The sequence below is a fragment of the Anas acuta genome, chromosome 3 (genome assembly GCF_963932015.1).
Source record: "Anas acuta chromosome 3, bAnaAcu1.1, whole genome shotgun sequence".
NCBI lineage: Eukaryota > Metazoa > Chordata > Aves > Anseriformes > Anatidae > Anas > Anas acuta.
Genome location: NC_088981.1, coordinates 36646455 through 36668971, shown reverse-complemented (window position 1 = coordinate 36668971; position 22517 = coordinate 36646455). Strand labels below are relative to the sequence as shown.

The 22517-nt window shown below is 45.2% G+C and overlaps 1 long non-coding RNA gene across 1 annotated transcript; it reads left to right on the top strand.

Moving 5' to 3' along the window:
- The first annotated feature begins 663 nt into the window (after positions 1-663).
- Positions 664-22516, top strand: LOC137853837 (uncharacterized). Its single transcript, XR_011094753.1, has 3 exons — positions 664-5280; positions 7466-7547; positions 22403-22516. It is a non-coding gene; the product is annotated as an uncharacterized lncRNA (long non-coding RNA).
- Position 22517: the final 1 nt, after the last annotated feature.

Genomic DNA, 22517 nt, shown 5'->3' with positions numbered 1-22517 from the left:
GTAAATGGTAGCATCTCAGAGCCAACTTAAAACTGAGCAGCACACAAGACCTGCAGCAGCTTTAGGACATCCAGGCTTAAAATCACCCACCTAGACCCTTGGAAAGCCATGGGTACGCAGAACAGAAGTTTCAGTGGGGTCTAAGCTGTCTTAAGACAGGCTCTCATTAACAGCTGCGTTGGCAAGAAACATCCTAGAAAACCAGATTCGGCTGAGTTTCCAAAACACAGATATTTTGCTGCTCAGTCTGGGCAGGCTGAATAGCTCCCTGCTTAGGGCAGAGGGGAAGAAGGAGCGATGGTCCTGCACCAGCAGGAGCAAGCCTCCTTCGCTGGTGCTCAACAAGCCCGAGGAGCACAGGGGAATAAAATCCTCTCTGCATCTCTGACGACAAGAGGAAACAGCTCTCGCATTATCCTCGTGCAGATAAATACTTGAAAGCAACCATAAAGAAAACTCAGCCATGCGTCCCCTGCTGCCTTAAAGGCAGAGCCACGTCGGTACAGCGGGAGCCTCGCTCACACAGCAGCTCAAGGAGGTCAAAGGCACCAAGTTCACAGGCACCGGGATCTATTGATTTTTATGGAGCAATGCTATTTTATACAGATAGCTGTTTATTTTAAAGCCATCAAAGGAGGCATTTTCACTACAAGGTGGGGATATCAGTGTCACAGATCATTAGGTTTGTTTTCAAAGGGGAGGTGAGGGCATGGCTGATCCACCTCACTTACTCAAAGGGAAGCCCCAGGGCTACACCAACAGAAGCGTAACTGGTTGCAAAGTTACCCCACGGATCGAGTTGTTGCCTTGAGTTATTGATCAGTCTTTTCCTTCCGTTTGGGAAGCAGGGGACAACATAACCCTGTCTCAGAGCACCTCGTTAACTCAGGCAGTACAGATCCACTCCCCACAGAGGTGATGTGAGAGCAAAGGCACGAGTGTGAAATCTGTCGGACAGCCCAACAAGCTGCAGGCAGGGAGCATGTGCTCAGGGCTCCTCTCCACGCTGTGGAGGGCACACCTGACCGCAGTGAAGCCACACATAGCTAGCACTGCTGCGAGCAAGCAAAGGATGAGGTTGGCTGCAGCATTCAGAGGTTGTTCCTTTCCTCGAACAACATTTCCAAATGCCTCCTGAAAGCTCTCCAAGGTCCTTCAGGTGCTGGAGGGACATGGACAGACATGGTCTCCTGGCACACCTGTCCTACCAGCAGCAAATCTGACATAGCACAGGAAAAGAAGACAAAAAAACCTTTGTGCATCCCAAAACTAAGGAGTTACATATACTTTGTCTGTCCAGAAAGACACATAGCTATAATCACACTCTTCTACATACACCTTGTCCCACTCATTTGGTGGGCACAAAGCAACCCGTTAAGTACAGGGAATGACACAAAACCTGCTGTCACACAACCTGCATGGTACCGAGTGCTCACAGCACAGAAGCAATGACCACCACTTTCTCCCCTACCTTAGGGTGCAAGTTTCACCCAGCCCCCACAGCAGCAGCGACCTTTAGAACTATTCAAGCTTCAAGAAAGTCCAAAGTCTCCTCTGGGACTGGATTCGCTCCGGGCTAGGCACTGTAAAACTGCAGGGGACTTTTTCCCATTTTTTTGTGTTCTTAGTAGAAGGTGCCTGGGCTCATTAACAGAGAATGGGAGTGCAGTTTGTGCACGGATAAGCAACAGGGCTCAGCACAAAGCAGGGGCTAAATAACAAGTTGTGTTTCCTTAATTTCTGCACAGAACTGCAGGAAGCGTGCAAACCCCAACAGCAAGTCTCTGCCCTCACCCCTTCAACAACATCGTGCTGCGAAAACTGCAAGCAGGGCATGGGCGAAGTTGGTTGACACACAAACAGACCACACTATTTCCAATATCTAAAATGGTTCCCAATGTGCTTCAGGGCAGTAAACCACTCCTCGCATCCTTAGCTGGTTACTGATTACCAGCACCGATATCACTGCCACAGACAACGCCCAGGCTGCGAAGATGCTCGTCCCCAGGGAGAGGAACATTTCCCCGTCCCACTTGATACGGGGCACCAGTCTGCTCTGTGCTGGCCCAGCTCCGTGGTGATAGTCCCAAGTAGGAAATGCCAGAAGATATTACTGCCTTCTGCTTTGATGTGCCTCAGTCAAAGGGAGATTTATCAAGCGTGGTCAGGGCGGCTTTCCCGCCCCTGCATTTCTCCATTTGCCTTTACAGCCCCACCCGTCCTCCCCACCCTCTTTCTGCCCCATCTCTCCACGACACAGACACAACAGCATCAGCTTTCTCTTGGGTGTGCCGGGGGAACCCGCCTGCTCTCCTGGCTGGGTGGAAATCACCAAGAGGAGCTTCTTGGGGAAAAGGAGCTGGGAAAACTTTGAGGGGGTGATGCGAATTGGGACAGCTCTTTCTGAGGGGACACCACAGCCTCCAAATTTCTTTTCTTTCAGCTTTTCCCTTCTCACAACTGTAAGGAAATGGTACCACTGAAGAGGGATGCAAAGCAGCAGCCAAGACAAGAAGGAATCTCCCCTCTCTCAGCACCCGGACCCCTCACTAGCGCAGTGCATCATCCTGGGCATGCATCACTGCAGCCGGGCAGCAGACACCATGGCCACAAGCAGGACACCACAGCCACCGTACAGATTCTGCTGTCAAATAAAGAACAGGATTCTTACTGCCTGGCAAAAGTAATTCAGTGTTTCCTGAGTGAGTCTCAGCCACACAACTTAGTGGAAAGCTTTTCTTGCCTGAGGAGCACCGGGAGCCTTATGAATAAAACACCTCCAGGAAGGTCTTTGCAGACGATGACCCACACTCTGTCCTACCAGTCCTCCTCCACTACAGCAAACTTTTCCGAGGCTTTGCTCAGAGAAGAACAAAATTAAAACAAGCACATTGCTGCCCTTGATCTCACTAAAAAGTTTCAGGTTTCTACAAAGAGCCTCAGCAGGCTTTACAGTTCCTGACGTATTGCTCCCAGAAACGTGGTGCCACCAAACATGCCCCGTCTATGACACTTATTTTCCTACCACACCTCCACCTGAGAGGGGCCAGACCTGCCCACAGTGCCGAGCACCCAGACTCTTTTGCTCTCGCTTCTCTCTCCGTCCTTCCCCTTTCTCTGCTCCTGACTCCACCACCAGCAGCAGGAAGCAGCACAAGACAACCCAAACCAGACCCCACGAGCCAAAGCCGCAGACCAGCAACACTTCGCTAGGCTTCAGATCTGAGTTTAAAGAAACCCCATTAACACTTCCACTTCCAGAGGTGTGGTAGAAATTACATGGATGTAACATTCTTAAATTTCAGCAAAAGTGGTGAATTTAATGCACTGTAAGCTTATATATTTCATTTTAGGAAGATTTTTATACAATTTCCTTTGAATATGTCGCACTTTGTAGTATTGAGGCTCAGTTATTTATTTCATTCACTGGAGTAGAGACATAAAACTCTGGAAATACAGCACGCTGATACCATTTATTGTATTTTTAAGACTGCTTCAATAAAATGACTGCAAACAAACCACAACAAGTAAACTCTGCATCCCTATGAAGCGTTCAGTCTTAAGGGTCTCAAGATAGAGGGTCCTCACACCACGCAAGGCTGGCCTCTAATTGAGAACAACTGTATGGATGTGAAAGCATTTGTGAACCTTTAAAGCCAGAGCATGGAAATAAAGGCCATTCCTCATTTAAAATGGCTGAACTGCTTTTCCTCAAACCCACATGCATGAAGCTGCTTTCAAAAGGAAACCATCTGGAAGAGCGCAGCTCGATGCATGAAGTTTCAGCAAGTTGTAAGCAATTGTAAGTGCCAGGGATGGAGCAAACACAAAATGAAAAACACTTCAGCAACCTTAACCACTCCCGCCAGAGCCCAGCTCCAAAGATATTTAACTCATGCACAGCCCTCGGAGCACGAGTATTCCCACTGAAGCCAATACTTTAAATTATTCCCTGACCTAAGTACAGTCCTGAACTGGGGCCAGAAAATAAAACTGCCAGAGTTTGGGCCTTCTCTCACTGCTATCAATAAGGATGTTCCCTTACTCCTAGAGCCTTCTTTTCTGGTTAGCATTTACCTAATCGTGGTTTCTCCTGTTGCAGTCCTGCTTCCCATGTCCCTACAGCTCACCGTGCCATTGCAGAGGTCTGGGCAGGGCTGTCCCCCCAGCCAGACCCCAAAACCAGCTGCTGACCCCTGCCTGCTAGGAAGAGCACCCACCGAGCCACACTGCACCCACACGGACCCTCCAACGCTGCTGGGTAGGACAGACAGGGAGGAGGTAAATGGCAAATCCATCTGGGTGACGGAGGAGATGTTGCCTTCTTCCTCGTATTCCTTGCAATAATTTGTGTGCTGAAGGAGGTGCTGTGCTCAAGACCCAAGCTAGCAGCGGTTTATGGCTGCACAAATGGAAAACAAGAAATACCAGGGAAAGGAGAGAAAAGCAAATAGAGAACTCCCAGATTAGGGCTGTTAGAAAAGGGCTTCCTTTACAAATGGGGTTGCAAAAATGCTGGGAAGCTCCAAACGAGAGCTGAACCACTTCGTGCAGGCGTTATTGCAGGCATTTCATAGACTGCTGCATGCATGTCACTGAAAACACACAGCGCTGCTGCTTACGCGCATGTCAACCCAAAAAGAGGAATGGTGGAAAGGTGCAAACTCTGTCCAAGAATTTCTTTTGTTCAGAAAGACACCCTAGTTTCTGTCTTCTTATAAAAGACTGCATTGAACCACGGTTGCTCTACACATTTGCCTGCATCTGCTCCTTTCACCGTCTCCCATGGGCTGCTGTGTTTTTTCTCAGACTTCCTTTCCTGAAAAACAATGAAGTTGAGTTTCCTTAATAGAAGTTGAGTTCCTGTCTGTCTGTCTATCTCGTCCCTGTTTCCCATACCTGTGCAAATCAGAAGAGTCTCTCAAATATAACCATCACAGCCAGCCTACTGGTCTGGCAGCCGTGACCGGCATCGCCGAGTGGTGCTGGCCGCAGCTGGGTTGACATGGATGCCCGGGGTGCTTGCACCAATGCCCAAGGCACCCTGTGCCAGCAGCCCCGTGTTTCTTCCCAGCTAACATTCCCCCAAAGCATTTCCTTTCTACAGCCAAAGTCTCAACTTCCTGAGTCTTAGCAAATGTTTCCCAAACTGAGTCTTTGCAATCATTTCTTTCAGAGCCGACCCCGGGTGACTAACCTCAGGCTGCCGAGACACCATTGCTCAGAGGATATTTCACATTGCTCAGCCGGGCAGCATCCTGGGTGATTTGGACAGGAAAGGTGAGTACATGGTGCAAGGCTGTTCGTTCTTTTTTTCACAGTCTCCCTGTCCTCAGCCTTCTTTCTACAATAGCAGCTAAGTGTGAATTTGTTTAAAAGTGCATTCTTGCCGTGCCCCTTGGCTGTGATGCTCGCACAGCACCAACAGATCCTGGGGGGTTCCCATCCCCCCATACCAGGCGGGCTGCATCGCCCGCTGACCGGCTCCTCTCACATCCAGCCCCACAGCCAGACCAGTGCTGCTTTGAAAAAAAGGTCACAAACTGGTATTTTGTAATTCTGTGATAGAGCTAGTGCTGAGTCAACCCCACTTGGACTCGAAGTCACCTTGCAAGGAACCAGGCACCAGCTTGGGGTCCCCAGCATCGTGGCTAATTCACTAAAGCCAGACTCGTATCAATTACTATTTTGTAACTTTTCTTTCATGCCTTCCTCACTCTTGGCTCTCGGTGGGGCCAGGATTTAATTCTTTGGCACTGAATAGATCTCCAAGCCAGAGCAGGGGGTTGCCAAGGCAGTTAGTACAATAGCAGGGCTTACATGCTAATGAGTCCGTGGTAAAGACTGGGATCCATCATCAGGCATCGGCGATTTAAACAAATTCCAGAAGAAATTCCATCTTCCAACAAAGAAATAAACTTTTTCCCCAAAGGATTCACAACCACTCAACCACTGAAGAGCTGCGGTAGTGCAGAAGGAGCCTGGAGTGAAATTCAAGCTGAAATAATCATAAGCCATCTAATTGGTATTATCCAAGCTGAAAAGTAATGCAAGCAAGCAAGCACAAATAAGCAATGCTGGATTTCTTTTTAATCTGCTTGGTTTTAAACATGCAAAGTCTTACATATCACACTTCTACATCTATATAGGTAAATAAGTATTTTTCACGTTATTTTGAATTTTATAGGATTGTAAAACAGAATGTCATTGCAATAGGGCACTGAAATAAGCTAATCATCTTCTGCAGCTATGGAAATTAAGAAGAAAACAAAAATGTGTATATATTTTCTTCTCCAAGGATGAAATAACTGTACTGTGATCATTTTTGTCTCCAGAGAAAAAAATCATTGGGTTGCATTTTGTGGTTTTCTAAATAACAGGAGGGATATTCAGATGTTCAGTGCACAATGTGTGCCAGCTGGCCCCAGAGCTAGCTTGAATATACAGACACCTGTGAGAATTTAGGTAAGAGTTGATAAGGAAGTCTTTATAATTTTTATGCTTGGCTAAACTGAAAAAAAGCTTCCCTCCTCATTTCTATTTCCTGTTCACTATTCTCTAAGCAGACCCAACCCCATTCTCACCAAGCTTTGTCATCTCTGGATGTATGCATATCCTTAGAGAGCTGTGCTAACCATTTTTTATGCATTTAAGATACCTTATGTAGAAGACAAATTGCATCAGGCAAGGGATGCTGAGTAGGAAGTAGAAGAAATAGAGACCTTTTTTTCTCCAAAGCTAGGCAGATGGGAGTGACAGATTACAGGAACCACAAGTGCCAAGCGAGGCACACGCTGCTCTGCAGCCGAGACTCCGCGAAGCTGGCAGGGAGCTCTGGGCCCCTGGCTGCACCCAGTGCTTGCCTGGCAGGCAGAAGTTTCGAGGTACCACTTCAAGACGTTGTGATATTTACAGCTCTGTGCCACGGGGAGCGAAGGCTGGTGCACTCCTGGCCTCTGCAGCTCATGCTAGGTGCCGTTTGCCACCTTGTCCCTCCTCAGAGCTTGCTGTGTGCTCCACTTTCATCGCTCCCCCAGCGCTCTAGCTGTGTGTCATTCCCAATTTAGCAGTAGACCTGGATGATGAGTGGCTTTGTTTCTTCTGACTAATACAGTGCCAGGATAAAAACAAACCAGTTGCCTTTAAAATGTTCTCAGTCCCATTTCAGAGAGCTATTATCCCCATTTAAGAGGCGACAAAACTAAAGCGCACAGATATTAAGCAACACGCTCACCTCGTGTGTTTTGCCAAGAGAAGACCAGAGCCCATTACTCAAACCGACGAGCGTATTTCCCACCCTCTGTATCCTGCTGTCAGCTGGCCTTGGCAATGTGGAGCAACATTTTCTCACATGTGATTTTGCTCTTTACTTTCTTTTTCCCTTTTTTTTTTTTTTTACTACCATAATCATTTACTTGAAGTGTTTGTTCTTAATTACAGTAAACATTTTTCCATTTCTGTACAGATGGGAAATGCACTGGAATAGAACTGGATGGTTTAAGTTTATCATCTGCTCATCTCTTGATAGAGATCAGTATAGATTAGAGGTAAGTCTGTTTATCCGTATTCATTTTCGAAAACCGAAATGATATGCAACAGATTTGTAATTAAGCAGAAGTGATGATGTTGTACAGCTTAGCTAAATGGATTTGCCACCTTAGATTGGAGAGGAAGCCATAAAAACAGACCAGATGTTACATTTTTTCCCTCTGTGCTGAAATTTGCATGAAAATCCGACATCCTAAATAAAATCTGAGGTCGAAGTTTTCAAGCCTGGGGATCCAATATTAGCCTTCTACAACCAGGCTGGGTACCCGAATAAGATGGCTTCATCTGCAGGGGGGATGAACAACCCCAGCGAGGAGTGAAATCGGAGTGAAATTTACCTAGGGATTTACGTGCCCACACGCTGCGGCAGCTTCAGGTTTCTCAGCCTGTTGCACTCCCAAGTTTCTCTTGTGGCTGCTGCCTCGCTGCCCTGCCGTGCGCACGTCTGCTGTGAATAAAACCAGCTGCGCCTCAGCACTGCGAGGCCGCTCTTACAAGCAATCCTGCCCAGGGCTGCTCTGCCAAATTTTGTGAGCCCTCCCGGTGCCTCAGCACACACGGCCTCCCTTACTATACACGGAGAAGTCCCGGCAGAGCTTGGCGCTCCTGCACACCCCTGAGCAGCGGGCTGCCAGCCGTGAGCTTTGCTCTCCTAACCCCGTCCTGCCTGAACCGACGCGGGGATCGGAGCTCCCACGGCTTTGTGGAAACACTTGGGTGGAAGCAGGAATCAGCCTACGGCGTATAAAAGCTGGAGGGAGTGCATTAGACAATACGAAATACCCAAAACTCAAAGATGTTGACCAAAAACTCAGTGTTGGAGGCTGATGCCAGCTTGGCTGGCCAACACTTCACCCCGTTCGCTTGGCGAGGCCAGACACAAGTGGTGACCCCACGCCTCTCATCTCCCATCCTGCAGAGCTGGGCTTTGCAGGTGAACTCTTGTCCTGGCGGAGCACAACGGGTGCCTTACCACTGTCTTTGGTGGAGCCGGGGTTTCACAATGCCTCATATTCCACTCACGGTGAAATCACCTGGGGTATTCACACGGCAGAGACACCAGCCGTAGCCCTCACATCCTGGAAAAGGATGGGCTTGGTAAGGGCCTATTAAAGCCAACATTACCCAACTGCTCCTGGGGGAAGATGTTTTCTCCTGTTATTAGGCACAGTGATTAAGTATCCTGGGTGACTCACAGACCTTATGCAGCCCATCAACAGCAAAAGCCATTGGAGGCTAGGTAAATGCCCTTAAAACGTGTTCTTTAACACACGTAGCTCACAGTATTTTGAGCATCAGTAGCTGTGATGTGAATCATCTTAGTGCACCAAAACTTTGCTTGGTGATAGTTGGGTTTTTACACGAACAGAATCCCTAACAGCTCTTAGAAACTACACGATGGCCCCAATCAAGCAATGAGCATTGATGTTGATTAAGAGATGTTGTGTTTTTTTTTTTTTTTTTGTTTGTTTGTTTGTTTTTTACTTAATGCATTCAGCTTCCAGCAGCCTGGCTTTACAGTGTGCACACGCAGCACTTCCTTGGCGCAGCCAATAGTATGTAACACAGGAAAAACCTTCTGACGTGTATATGCCAAATCATTATTTTTAGAATTAAAGGGAGATAATTATTTCATAATTCTTAGTCTTTTTAATTTCCAATTAGCTCTCTGGAAAAAAAAATAATAATTTTGAGCCCTCCATACCACTTCATACTACTTATCATACTTTTATTGATGCAATCACTTTAAAGTAAGAAAAATTTTCTTCTAAGTAATAGTTTCAGAATAAGCAGGGGTTTTAAAGGAATGTAGCTGCTCACAGTATGCTGTGATTTAAAAAAAAAAAAAAGCCTAAATACATCATTAACATCTCTAGGCAGCTAAATATTTTTTTTTAAACCTGTCCTTTAGTCACTTGGATTGATTAATGGCACATTTCTTGTTGTGAATAATTCAATGCCTTGGAACAGTATTCCAATCACAGCTGATTATAAATTAACACTCATTTTAACTGATGCAGGTAATCATGCCAATGCCACAGCAAATAAATACATTACCGAGCGTTACATATGGATGCTGCAACGTAAACAAGAAGCTGAGAACTCCATTATCTGCCGGTGCATCCCTATCAAGTCATTTCTAAATATTTCATCATTGTCTAGGCTGCATTCAGATTGCACAGAATAACTCGCTACCGATAAAAAGCAGATGCAACTGTTTTCTTAGGTATAATTAGCAACAAGAAGGAGTAAGATTTCCTCTGTTACCCCTTTAAACACTTGCTCAGGATACTGGAAAACAAAGCACCTTCCCTGGCCTCCCATGACAGGCCATACTTCCCTTCTAACAAGTAAAGAAGTTTGGCTGGAGGAAAAGAATAACAAAGGACTGATAAATAACTTCATGGTTTTATATCAGATCAAAGAAAAACGTGGCTGCTCACAGCACTGTGCACAACAAACCTTTGCCCTGGCGTTGTGAATGGCAGAGCTAGAGACCTTTTGATATTTCTTGCCTTCTGACCCCCATCCCAGGATTCATCCTCATGTTTTGTGCATTGCCAGAGTCCCCGAGTAAGGAACCACACGCTGGCACGCTCGGTCCCGCTCCTCAGAGCACTGCCTGCCTGCCTTTTTTGAACGTACTCCTCCGGCCTTTGTTCGCTCACTGCAGAGAGCTGCTGTGGGGCTCTGCAAGATTTTGCTGCTCCTTCCTTTGTAGCCTTTTAACCAGCAGGCTTTTGCTGCACAAATGAGATACACACCTTTCAGAGCAGAGCTACAAACAGCTTAAGAGCTTTTCCAATTCCTGCTCACCATTCACGCAAATTAATGCAAAATATAGAATAAATATAGACTCACGCTGCTGGGCTAAAATACTTTTGTATATATAACAGATTCTGGCACTTTTTTTTTTTTTTCCTTTCCAATGTCACATTAAAGGCTTTATTTTATTAGACTTGTTATACTCCAGTATAAAACTCTCACACATCATTTCAGGATCTCCTGTTATTTCACAGTGAAAGGAGAACTAACAGGAGCACTAATTAGGAAAGTTCCTTCTGAAATGAAAGCAAAGTCCTACCTACATCCCTTGTCTGCAACCATGGACGCCACATTAAACTACTCCATAATTCAAGTTTTCCTCTACACATCCCCACTTCATTTTCAGCGCAAACATGAGGCTTTTTGCAATCAAAAGTAATCCAGAAAAGGCACTCCTGGTTATATGTGGAAGTTGATCTCAGCCATTAAAAATATATATATATATATAGCAACTCTGTGGAGAGGAAAAACACAGACATTAAAATAGTCCTGACGTATTATGTAATGCATTTTCATTGTATTTATGTTTCTTTCTAATAGACTTGATTTTTTACTGGGAAATGAGAGGGTGCCTAGGATTTTGAGTAGATTATTCAATGCTCAGTTCTGCTCCACACGAAAAGCAAGTAATAGTTTCTAGCCATAGCAAACGTGGGTAATGTTGATCAACGATAACAGCTGAGCCTGCTTCTCCAGAAGATGCAGGTTATGAATGCCATCCTGAATGAAAACGTACATTTTGCTGTACAAACCAAGTGGATTTTGAAATATCAAAAACAAAAAACACACAACCAACCAAAACAACAATAACAACAAACCCAACTTCCACTAGTTAATTTTGAAATATAGCCTTCCATAGAAGGACTGCATATTAGTCTCCAATTTGTCTCCAGAAATAAAGCCTTGGTCTTTAAACAGCTGTGGTCCAGCCTAAGCCTCTTCATAATCATTAGGCAGGGTAATGTATATTTATTAATTCTCACCTTCCCTCTCCCTTATTTTTGATTGTCAGGCTTAGTCAGGCATAAAAATGAAGCTTTTGTGCAGTCAGAACATCTCATGATTTTTCATGTAGCACTTCATTTTGTTTGTCTCTGGGAAGGGATTGAGAAGTTAGGGTTTGTTGAGATAACAGGACGTTTCACTCAGCCATCACATTCTGACATTTGATAAGTAATTAACTAAAGGAAAGAACAGCTGTTAAGAGAATGCTTAGTGACAGCATGTAGATGATTTAAGGCCAATTCATGAACCACATAAGCCCCATTTAAATCTAAAATGTCATGAGATGCACTGCAAAAAAAATTGTATGATGCCTTTCCTTTGCGGTATAACAAAGGATTAGCCTTCATCAACTTGGATGTTTGAATGTGCCATCAAATACTCCTCTCATCTAGTATGGGAAGCTTAGACTCCCGTATCCTAAAGCCTGCTTTAAAATCTTATGGCAAATAATAAATACAAACTACAATGAATTATTACAAAAGAAGGCAGCTTACTGGCCCTCTTAAACTTCAGCAGCATTTTGCCTAGCTTTCACGTTGCAGTTTTTCTCATGGCAGTGATTTAGACTAAGAGATCAGATTGATGAGTGGGTACGTTTGAAATAAAAATGAGTGGTAAGCTAAGTACAGCACTATGGACAAGGTAGAGAAGAGCTAAAATGAAAGAGCAGCATGGGAAAAGCAAGGCAGAGGTGGCAGATGAGAGAGGGCAGCGAGTTTATGAATGAAATGCGTTCTGAGAAGCCAGGCCTACGAGACAGAGCAGCTCCAGCAGATCCCATGTACGCACAGTTCCTGCTGCTTGCACGGCAGAGAAACCACGCTGATAGCGGCCTCTTGCCATTCAAAGACTACCCATAAAAGCGGTTTATTAGTTTTCATAGAACGGATAGGAAATAAGCAATTTTGCTTCTCCAAAGATACCTTCCTGAGGATCTTCTTACCTAGATCATCTCCCCAGTACTTAGAATGATATTAATAGATTTCTCTTAGCTCTTCAAGAATTTTGACCTCAGATGGCTGCGGTAGTAGGTAGAGGATGTGCCAGCCTACAAACCAGCCAGCACACCCTGACATAACCAATTCTGCCATTCTCCTTCTGCGACTGCGTCACCGGGAGGCTTGTTATTCTTCCAGGACAAGGATTCAACTGCAGGTGATTAATAATATCTACCATGTGTGCTTCGAAAGAGAAAAATGAAATGAGGCACAAGCACCTGAACACCCCTCCCTACAGCCACTGTCTGATACAGATCTGTCCTGGAGAAGCAGAAAGGTTTGCTGTGGCTCTTGTGCGCTTGCAGACATTGCTGTGTGCATCTCTGACCTGAATATCCTGGTCAGAGGAAGATAGGAGCAAATCCTTTCAGCTGGAGGTCGTTATGCCACATGGGAATGGTTCTGTAAATATTGATATGTTTTCCCCTTCTGTCAAAGACAAGACCAACCCGACAAGCATTGTTGGGACGTGTGGGGTGAGAATTACTTTCTGCTTTCACAACTGAGGAAGAGCAAAAAGGTTTCCCAGCACCCCTAGCAGGGACCCTTGGGGAAGTACCAGGACACCTGCAAAACACAAGCTGCTGGTGTGCTGGGGAATGCAAGCAGCTGAGCTGCTATGGGGAGACAGCTGTGGATGTAACCCAAACCAAGCCAGCGTGTTACTGAAGTGGTAAAACAAACACTGGTGTCTTGCACTGCAAGAAAAAACAAGCATCAGAGCTCTGCAGTAGGTGAGAGTGCCCGAGACAGAAGCCTCATGATGATGACAACCATAACTGGTTGGGAAAAGGAAGGGGTGCTGAATGCAAGATGAAGTCTGCAGACTGCTGCGATGGTGGAGAGCGTGTATCTGGGCTGTGCCAGCTCCTCCTCCCTGCAGCTATATCGCAGCCCCAGAGGCCAGGCCAGGCGGGCGAGGAGCAGCAGGGAAGGGGAGAAATATAACCCAGCTGCTGGCGGGGGGCTGCGAGCCTTCTCGCTCAGCTGCAACCAAAAGTGTTGCAACTTCCTTGAGCAACAGCTACTAAAAGGTTGGGCCCTTCGCGTGTAAGATTAGCAAATTTGACTTGGGGGTGATTAATTAAGCAAAGATGATTAATGGCAAAGGCATTTCCTAGCATGCGGACCCCAGAAACAAACAGGAGCCCTTAATCCTGACCGTCACAAGCAATTGGGATCATGACTGTTAGAAGGCTTTTTTTTTTTTTTTATAAATCGAATGGATGTTGGAAATACAAAAGTGGCAAGAAACGCGTTGTTATACGTGGAGAAGCTGACATTCAGCAATAGGCATGAGACTGTTAATAGCACAGAGCTTTCTTCTGACAGCTAATACCAGGATAAAAAAAAAATAACAACCGGAAAGTAGGACTTGTGTATATTGTTATGTTTATAATTCAGAATGAATATAGAACAGAGAGCCGTTGCTTTTGCAAAATCCTTTTCCTGGCCGTAGCTATATTTTAAGCCACGCACAGGATGTTGATACGCATTTATGGAATTGAAAAGCTGCCCCCCCAGGCCGAGGGGCCGCAGGAGCGCATCGCTTTGTGCCATTAGGGTGATGATGAGATTTAGAAGGGGAGCAGTTGCTTACGAGATTACTTCGGGTACGCAGTCAGCAGCCTCCATATGGATGCCGTTTGTAAGTAGTCGCTAGCACGAGGTCAGCTGAGAAGGTTTCTGGCACAGAACAATCAGGCAGCAAAATAAACAAAGCGTGAAGCTGTTCTCCAAAACAGCAGCCAAACAGACCTCATCTGTCAGCAAAGCGCACCACATTCGGGCTGAAATTCCAGGCTGGAAGTGCAATTTTAAGGAGTGCCACAGATCACTTGTTGCAAATCGTTGTATAACAGCGGTACCTGTAACTCATTTAAGGGGTTGCTGTTTACTCGGAGCAGCTCTCCTACCACAACAAGCCACCTGGCACAGAGCTCTAATGAGATCCTTGAGGATTTTCAAATGAAAGTTTAGCATTTACTTAACTGAGACTGGCTGTCCCGTGATGATTTGTGTTAATACAATCCTTTGCTATAGTTTCAAATAAACACTGAGGAAATCTATTGATGTTTATTTTATCCCTTAAAGATACCATCCCTTCCAGAGCTCTAGATGTGACAGGTACAGCACAGATAATCTGCACTGCAGGATAAAAACCCTATTCTCATATTCTCATTTCCATCCCAGTATCTAGAAATGAACGACACCTTGAGATGGTTGACTGGCAAACAGATTCAGCTCCAGCAGGGAAAAGGGCCTTTGTGCTGTGAGAACTACAGCCAAGACCATGGCTGAACTAAGCATGAATTCCTGACGAGCAAAGGACAAAATGTACACAAACATTATCGCTGCTGATTCTGGTTTATAAATAATAATAATAGTGAATTAGGAGCTGCATTAAGTTGCCTTTTCCAGGAGCAGCTCCTCTACTTACATTTGCGTATATTTTTTCCCAGAGTCATTCACAAGAGTATCTCAAAGGCTCTTGGGAGGCATGTGTTAATAAATATTCTGCCTGTGATTTATGAGAGGGGAGCCGCCAGCGTTAGCTGCACTGCGCCCTTTCTCCAGCTACCACAAACTTCTCCTAGCCGAAGACGATGGACCCTGGGAGCTCAGGAAGAGCCCTGCAAGGAGCACGCTGGCCTTGAGATGCACCTGGGTCTGGAGGGGTGAGGGGGTCCCAGGAATGCAGCCGTGCTGAGGGAAGCGCCACCCACATGTCCGTATTTCAGAGGACATCCAGCTGAGCTCTCAGCAGCGCTGTTTTCGCTTCTCAGCGGCGCTGGGGGAAGAGCGATCTGCCAGGGCTCAGCCCACTCACTGCCTCCTTTCTGCCAAGCGTGTTCCAGGGGGAATACGTGGGCAGCAGCCCCTGAGCTGCAGAGCAGCAGGGCTGCAGCTCAGCCAGCCTTTACGTGCCCCTGGGCTCGGCCAGGGGCTGCATGCAGGATAATGACGATGCTACAGTTGAACAAAATTAACAAACAGCAGCGAACAGCCCTCCTCGGACCGCACTGATTTTTGAAGCACAGATGCGTGCACCGTTCAAGAGCAAAAACCAGCACCTTGGGCTGCCTGATCATGAAGTCAGTCACAAGTAGGTGCCCAGTAGGTTTGGACATTTCACCCCTCTTTGAATTATCGCCTTCCTTGAGTTCAAGCAGCCAGCCGGAATCACTTGCCATTAGACCAATGGCTTTCCTTTTATAGGTTACAGATTTTTTTTTTGTATCTAATTGCAAAGAAAGCCATTTTTGGCCTGCCTGGGCAGTACACATGTGAATCAGAGCAAGCCCTTGCTTCTGTCTCCTCACATGTATCATGGCACTATTTTCCTCTGTCCCCTTTGTAGTACAGTACATTCTACGTTGTGAATCATTTCCATGCAAAAATAGAAAGCAGCAATGACTGCGCTCACTTCACAACAGAAAACCAGGAGCTGGCACCCCATAATTAAGGTGCCAGGTTTAGTGGCGCTGTAACTAATTGCTGCACAGAAGGGCTTGAGTGTCAGCTGCAGAGAGATTCATAGACCCCTGAATAAACATTTCCTAATAAAATGTGATTTAAAAAAATAAAAAAAAAAAAATAATAAATTCTGGTCTTTGGGGAAGATGCAAAATAACACAGGGATATTCAGTGCCATCTCCAAAAAGGGGCTCGGATATTGCAACACCAGATAATGTCAGACCTAAAAGCAAAATGAGACGCCCTGGTTCACAACGCTGAGTTAGGTGCCCATGATCCCTGTGAAACGAAGGGGGCAAATTAAGCACCTAGGAGTCAGAATTACAGCCTACAAAAGGCCAGGGGAAGGGAAGGGAGATACTCAGGCCAGGCAGCAGCGTGGCCGCCTGGCTATGGTGTGGGCTGGCGGTGCTGAGCCGAGCCTCCTGGACATGAGGAGCGCCATCCTCGTCAGCAGGGTGCCAAGCCTGAGCTCGTAATCCTGCCGGGAGGCCGACAGCATTAACCAGGGCTCGCTGCCACCCCGACACGGCTGCCCGGCTCCTCTCCGGCCCGCAGCTTGCACCTGGCTGGGCCGCGGGCAGAGAAAGCCCGAGCCCTGCTGCAGGAGGTCGTGCAGACATCCCCTCAGTGCCAGGAGAAAGCTTCCTTTTGTGAAGCATGGCACTGACTGGGGGCTGCGCTGGCTCCCAGCTGCTCAGCAGGGCTCGTCATTTATTTCTGCTGGAAGAGGCTGCACTAATACTTTCCTTTCCAATTCTTTCCTTTCCAATTCAGGCAGGTAAACTTCGACACCAGCTGCTTTATCTTATGTAACACTCCAGTGGTAGAATCACTTGAGTGTTCTTCAAGTGAAAATACATCAATGTGTTGGGTTTTTCTTTCCTTTTTTTTTTTTTTTTTTTTTGGCTGGAGAGTTACCCAGCACTGTACAGAAGCCACAGCCAGCTTGGCTGCACAGGTTGGTACTGCCTTTGTAGGGTCAGCTGGCAATTTAGTGAACAACACAGAGGAGGTTTGGAGTGAATTGCCAAAATGGAGCTTCGGTGGCCTTGATTTTGATCTCTTGCAGTACATGAGGAATTTGTATTACAGAAGCCAGAGAAGCCAGGTGAAGGAGAGCTGATACTGAAGCAACTGGGCTCAGCCTCAGTACTGCAGGGGCTTGAAGTCCTTTCAAATTATATGGAAATGTAATTTAAGCAAGGAAGGCATTTTATGCATCATTTTTGTGCCACAGACACAATATGCCACAATATGCGCTCCATCCACTCCCTCCTGTTTCAGCTGAAGAAAGAGTCATATTTTGGCTCATCTTTGATCTGAACTCAGCATAGCCGTACCACCAAAATACACCTCCTCCTGAATCCGGCAGATGCTCCAAGTTCTTCTAAACCCTTACAAGGCAAGAAAAAATTGTTTATCTTCTCTATTTTTATAGGATGCTTCACAATAGCAACAACTATATTGCTTTTCAGTATGCACACAAGTGCCTTCAGGAGTGAAATGGCACAAGCTGAGGAGTTTGCGTAGCCTTCCTAAGACACTTTGGCCAAAATCCTGCAAAGCCCATGTGTCAGCTGGCTTCCAGCAGTAACTTCATGGCCATTACAAAGGCAATTTATGCAGTCCAGTTCTCCACAAGCTGTGCTTAAAAGATTGATGCCCTCACGTACTACAAAGGCCACAGGCATAGAAATAAACGATTACGAGGGTAACAGGATATCAGGCACCAGCTGAGATGAAGTTACTGGTGATGGTTGGGGATTAATAGCTGAGCTTTGGTCTTTCAGCAATAACCCAAGGAGTTACCACCCCATATTTGTGGTTACCGTGCTCGCCCTGAAGTCAAAGGGGAGAACACAGTCGGTGCCCCAAGGGCTCCGGTGTGAGGGCTGTTAGTTTGGCTTACTCTTAGCAGCTGAGGTGCAGGCACACGCTCTGCTCAGCTGGTTTTGCTGTGGAAAGAGGCAGCATCCAAGCAGCACCACAACCAAGAAGTGAGCTGAGGTGATGATCTAGCAGGCTAAGCTGATTCAAATTACTTGCACGGGCTCAGAGCATGCACAGAGCTCCCAGGCCCCCGCTGACATATGGCAATTTATGGACGTTTTGCATTTCAGATATCCATGTGCATTTTATTAGTGGAAGTATTCATTTGCATAATACTTAGTGGAGCGAAGTAAGTTTCTGAGGGCCTCTAGACAGCAGAATGAAACAAACTGCCTGGATTTTGGAAAAGAAACCACGGTCAGTTGAGGCACTACTGTTACTGTTCCAGCTCTCGCAATGGTTTGTTAGTTTTTGCCTCAAAATAACTGTTTTCCATTACGAATGCCATCAAGCAGTATAACAACCTACCATAACATGAAGGACCTGTGTACATGGCAGGGCACAGAGAAGCCTGAGTGTTTTTTTCCTGCCTTCAAAACAGCTGAACTTTAGACAGTCCCAGTCTGAAAGTACTGCAACTGCAGTGGTATCTGCCCAGGCTATGTGCCTGGGGACACAGAAGCCTGATTTTTCAGGATGCCGAATGGGGATGACCTCTCTTTATATGGGACAAGTAGGCAGCAGGGAGGACCTTGCACTACACCACTCAAAGCTGGAGCAATTTTGTGGAAATAAAATACTGCTTATAAATGAAAAAGGTTTTAAAAAAATATAAAAAAAGCAAAAATCTCCTAAACATTTTAAAGCTCAGGTGAAATAGACAATACAGGTAGACAATACAGACCACATTGTCTACTGAAGAGTGATCCCTAGACCCACGTAAACTCTGGAAGTGAGCTACAGAGGTTGCTTCTCTCATGTGCATCTCAACATGCATATGAATGCTTCCATAGCCTTTAAACATAAGGTGCCAGGACCACTACTTCATGAGTTTTAAGTCTGTTGCTAGCATTTTCCCTGTCAAATCTAGCAAAGCAGGAAGGAAGCATGCAGAAACACTTGGCAGCAAGATACAAGCTTTTGGTTCACAGATGGATACCCTCCTTCTGCCTTCTGATAAAATTGCCCATGGAAGCCATGTGCTTGAGCTGGGCTTCTTGAAGAAAATCTGACTGCATCACTACCTAGTATAGCACTGACCAATTAGGCAGTTGAGCTCCTTATGTCGTTTATTCTCTGAAGACATATTGGAAATGTAAACTGTCATTTTGTCTTTATTTTCATTAAATGTTCCTCAAAGAGTGATGAAAGCACAAGTTGACATCAGATCCTAATTGTTTTATTACTCAAATCATTAGAAATGGAAGAGTGGATTCTTGCAAAAATTGGAACAGTTCATCAGTCCAGAGATACAGGGTGGCGGGGTCACAAACTTATAGAAGCCTCTTGTCTAGAAAGACCCAAGGCTCTTCCCCAGAAGCATACCAGGTCAGCTTTGAAATCTTCTGCTCAGTGTAACCAGCAAGGCAGGGTCTGCATCCCCCCTCGGAGGAAACAAAGGGCAGCTGAGGTGGAGGACATCGTTCCTATGGCTCTTAGTTCTACCCTGCCAACAGCAAAGAGGCAGCTCTTGCCATTCTCAGGGAAAACAGAGCCAGATAGAACCGATTAGGACCTTGACAATAAAAGCTACCTTGATGTGTACTTTACAGCAGAAAAATCCCAGATCTTCAGCACAGCAATTTGAGCTATTCCATGAGGGGCCTCCAGCCTTGACCTTGTGGAGATTTCTTCAGCATTTCTTCTCCTTAGCTGAAGCTTCCTTAGCGAAGCGTAGAACATGGGCAAGCTCAAGGGAAAATAAAAGCTGCCAGAAGAAAAGGAGATTTTCTGCAGCAGCTCTTCCAGCTCCCAGTAAAGAACCACAAGAGGATTTTAAGGGGTTTTACAGGAAGCTGCTGTCTGCAGAGACCCCCACGGCATCAAAGCAGTTGTGATACTATAGCATGAGGGTTTCAGAAAGGAACAGCTAGCGCAGAGATGCAACTTCCCTGTGTGTTTGGCTCTAGATACAGGCTGTGATGCCAAAGTGGGGGAAACTTGTCCTGCTGGTAGAATAAGGAGTGATTAAAACAGGAAGAATCACAAAGTCTGTCTGCTCTTTCAGATGATCTTGCAAAGTGGTGTGTTAATCTGGGCAGTAGGGATGGCTTCCTCATGGTGAATGTCACCAGAAGACAATCTTCCAGTATTTTTTGTTTTGCAACCTCTTAAAATGTAGCATATAAATAGATGTATAGGTATTAACTCGAGGAAAATGCCTAGAGTTCTTAGAGCTGAAAAGGCAAATAAATTATGCAGTCTGTCTCAACTATGCTATCTGAAGAAATACTTCTGGCAATGTATTACCCTACTTCATGAATCAATCCAAATTATTGGAAGTTTTCATACATCATAACCCACTAAGGTTTATTTTCAAGCATATTCAAGGCCTTGCAAATCAAAGGAAAGACTACACTGATCGCAGAGCTTCAGAGTAGACCTTGAATGAATATCTACATCATGATTTCCCTCTCCCTAACCATTGGAACAGTCAGCAGTAACAGAACTCTGCCTTTCCACTTTGGATACAGAGAGCTTCCAAGGCATTTTGCAAAGCCTGTAAGTTTAGTTAGTATCAGAAAAACTGGTCATTTTTAAGAGGAATAAATATTTATTGCAGTTGGAAGCTCAGACTACTCAGAAATACACAGGAACTGAAAAACCCCACATGGCCTTCCTGGGTCTATCATCCAGTGCTTCAAAGTTAATAACAGATATTGCAGAGGTCATTGAACATTTTTTTTTTTTGCCTTATTTCTATAGCAGTATGCTGTGCTGTAACTGACAGTGAAGAAAGCTTTAGTAAAAAGCAACCCCCCAACATCTCTCATTCCAGAAACAAATGACTTCTAGAACACCACCAACACAGAAAGCTAGCAGAAATTCATTCCAGGTGCTGCTAGCTGCATATTTCTGGCTGCCAAAAAAAGCAAGTGTCTTCCAAGAAGGTACCACAGGACTGGGCACGTGTTGCTGTAAGGGTACAATAGATGACTAATGCAATCTCAGGGCCTGTCAGGCAAGGAAGGAGCACACTTTTCTGAATGATCACAATAAGACTGCCTCTCATGAAAGGGATCAGACCACACAAGATGATAGCTCATGACTGAAGGAGCACTGCTGGATGGAGGGCTGATACTGTTTGACTGGTCTAGGTGTCCATTGTCACTGACAGTACTAGTTTACTAACAGGAAAGTTTATTTAACTTCTGAGCAAGTGCACACCTACCTAGATCTGACCTGCAAGATAAGGGTTGTGCAATTGGAACAATCTAAACACTCAGTTCCACCTGTGTGGGCCACTAGGAAGGTGTTAATGACCTTAACCACCACCCTTCCAGCTTGAGAACTTGCAGGAGTAGGCAAAGGACTCCAGTGTCTTGGTATCACTCAAACAACAGTGCCAACGCTTGTACTGTTAGATGCTTGCAAGCTCATTTCCCCCACGTTCTCCTATTGATATGTTTTTATCCTCTGTTCCCCATCCCCGTTTACTCTCATTTTCAGCCCAGTTCCTTCTAAAAAAAGGCCCACAAGCAATGCACCAGTGTTACATGACACTGCATGACCCGTTCTTGCTTAGTCTACTGAAACTATGATAGTTATTGCATCAGGTAGTCTCCAAACAGTTTTGCATGGAATAAGTCTCATTTAGGATTACTGCTAGAGTTGGGTTTACCAAATCTTCTAGGCTTTCAGAGTCTTAATCAGAATCTTAAGATACTCTGTTTGAACTAGATCTTTGTGCAGCTTCCTGAACTGTATCTCAGGACTCTCAAGTTTAAGTCACCAAAATATTCTCTTCTCTATTGTTCACCTTGAGAAAGAAACAATCTCCATTCTTCAAAAACACGGAGAAAATAAGCAACCTGACACACTGCAACTATCCTTGTAGATGAAAAACTAGGTATAAGTAAAAGATGGGGTAATGCAGTGGCATATAAACATACTTACATGAACTCTCCACGAGCTCTCTCCTGGTTCCTTCCCTCTCTTGATCCCAGAGATGATTCTCCATGATTTTCAATGTCTATTAAGCACACATGTATTATGCAGTACCTCTTATTTTGTCATCATCCCTTCTGGCTGAATTTAACAGTTTGACCTAGCATATCTCAATGTATTCATACATGTTAACGTATTAAATAACTACTTTTCTCACCTGAAAAAGAACATACTAGCCTTCAAATTCACTTCAGAGAAGTTATTGGCAATCTGAACACTTTTTAATTGAAAAATTTATCGTTTGAGACTGAATTAGAATAAAATTAAGTATTAAGACAGATTTCAATGTAAACAAAAAACATTTTTAAATGCAGAATCTAAGGATTTTTAGAAGTCTAATTGTGTTTTTTTCAGATCCTATTAGCAATGCCCTGCAATGGTAATTAATCCCAACCTACGGAAGCTCCCCTTATTTAACAAGCTGTTGGTAATTCAGTTTAACATAGGTTCTCTCAATAGGACTGAGCAACCGCTCAAGAAACAAATTACAGATGCCTTGCAGAAGTGATATACATAGAAATAAGCACTTTGCTATTTATTTTGTGCAGGTTGTTACCAAGCAGCCCCTGGAAGGAACCACAGCAGATTCAGCTGCCTTACTCCTGCAGAGCCAAGCCTTTGGAAACCAGTGACTGTATTTGAGACTAAATACCCAGTTTGCAT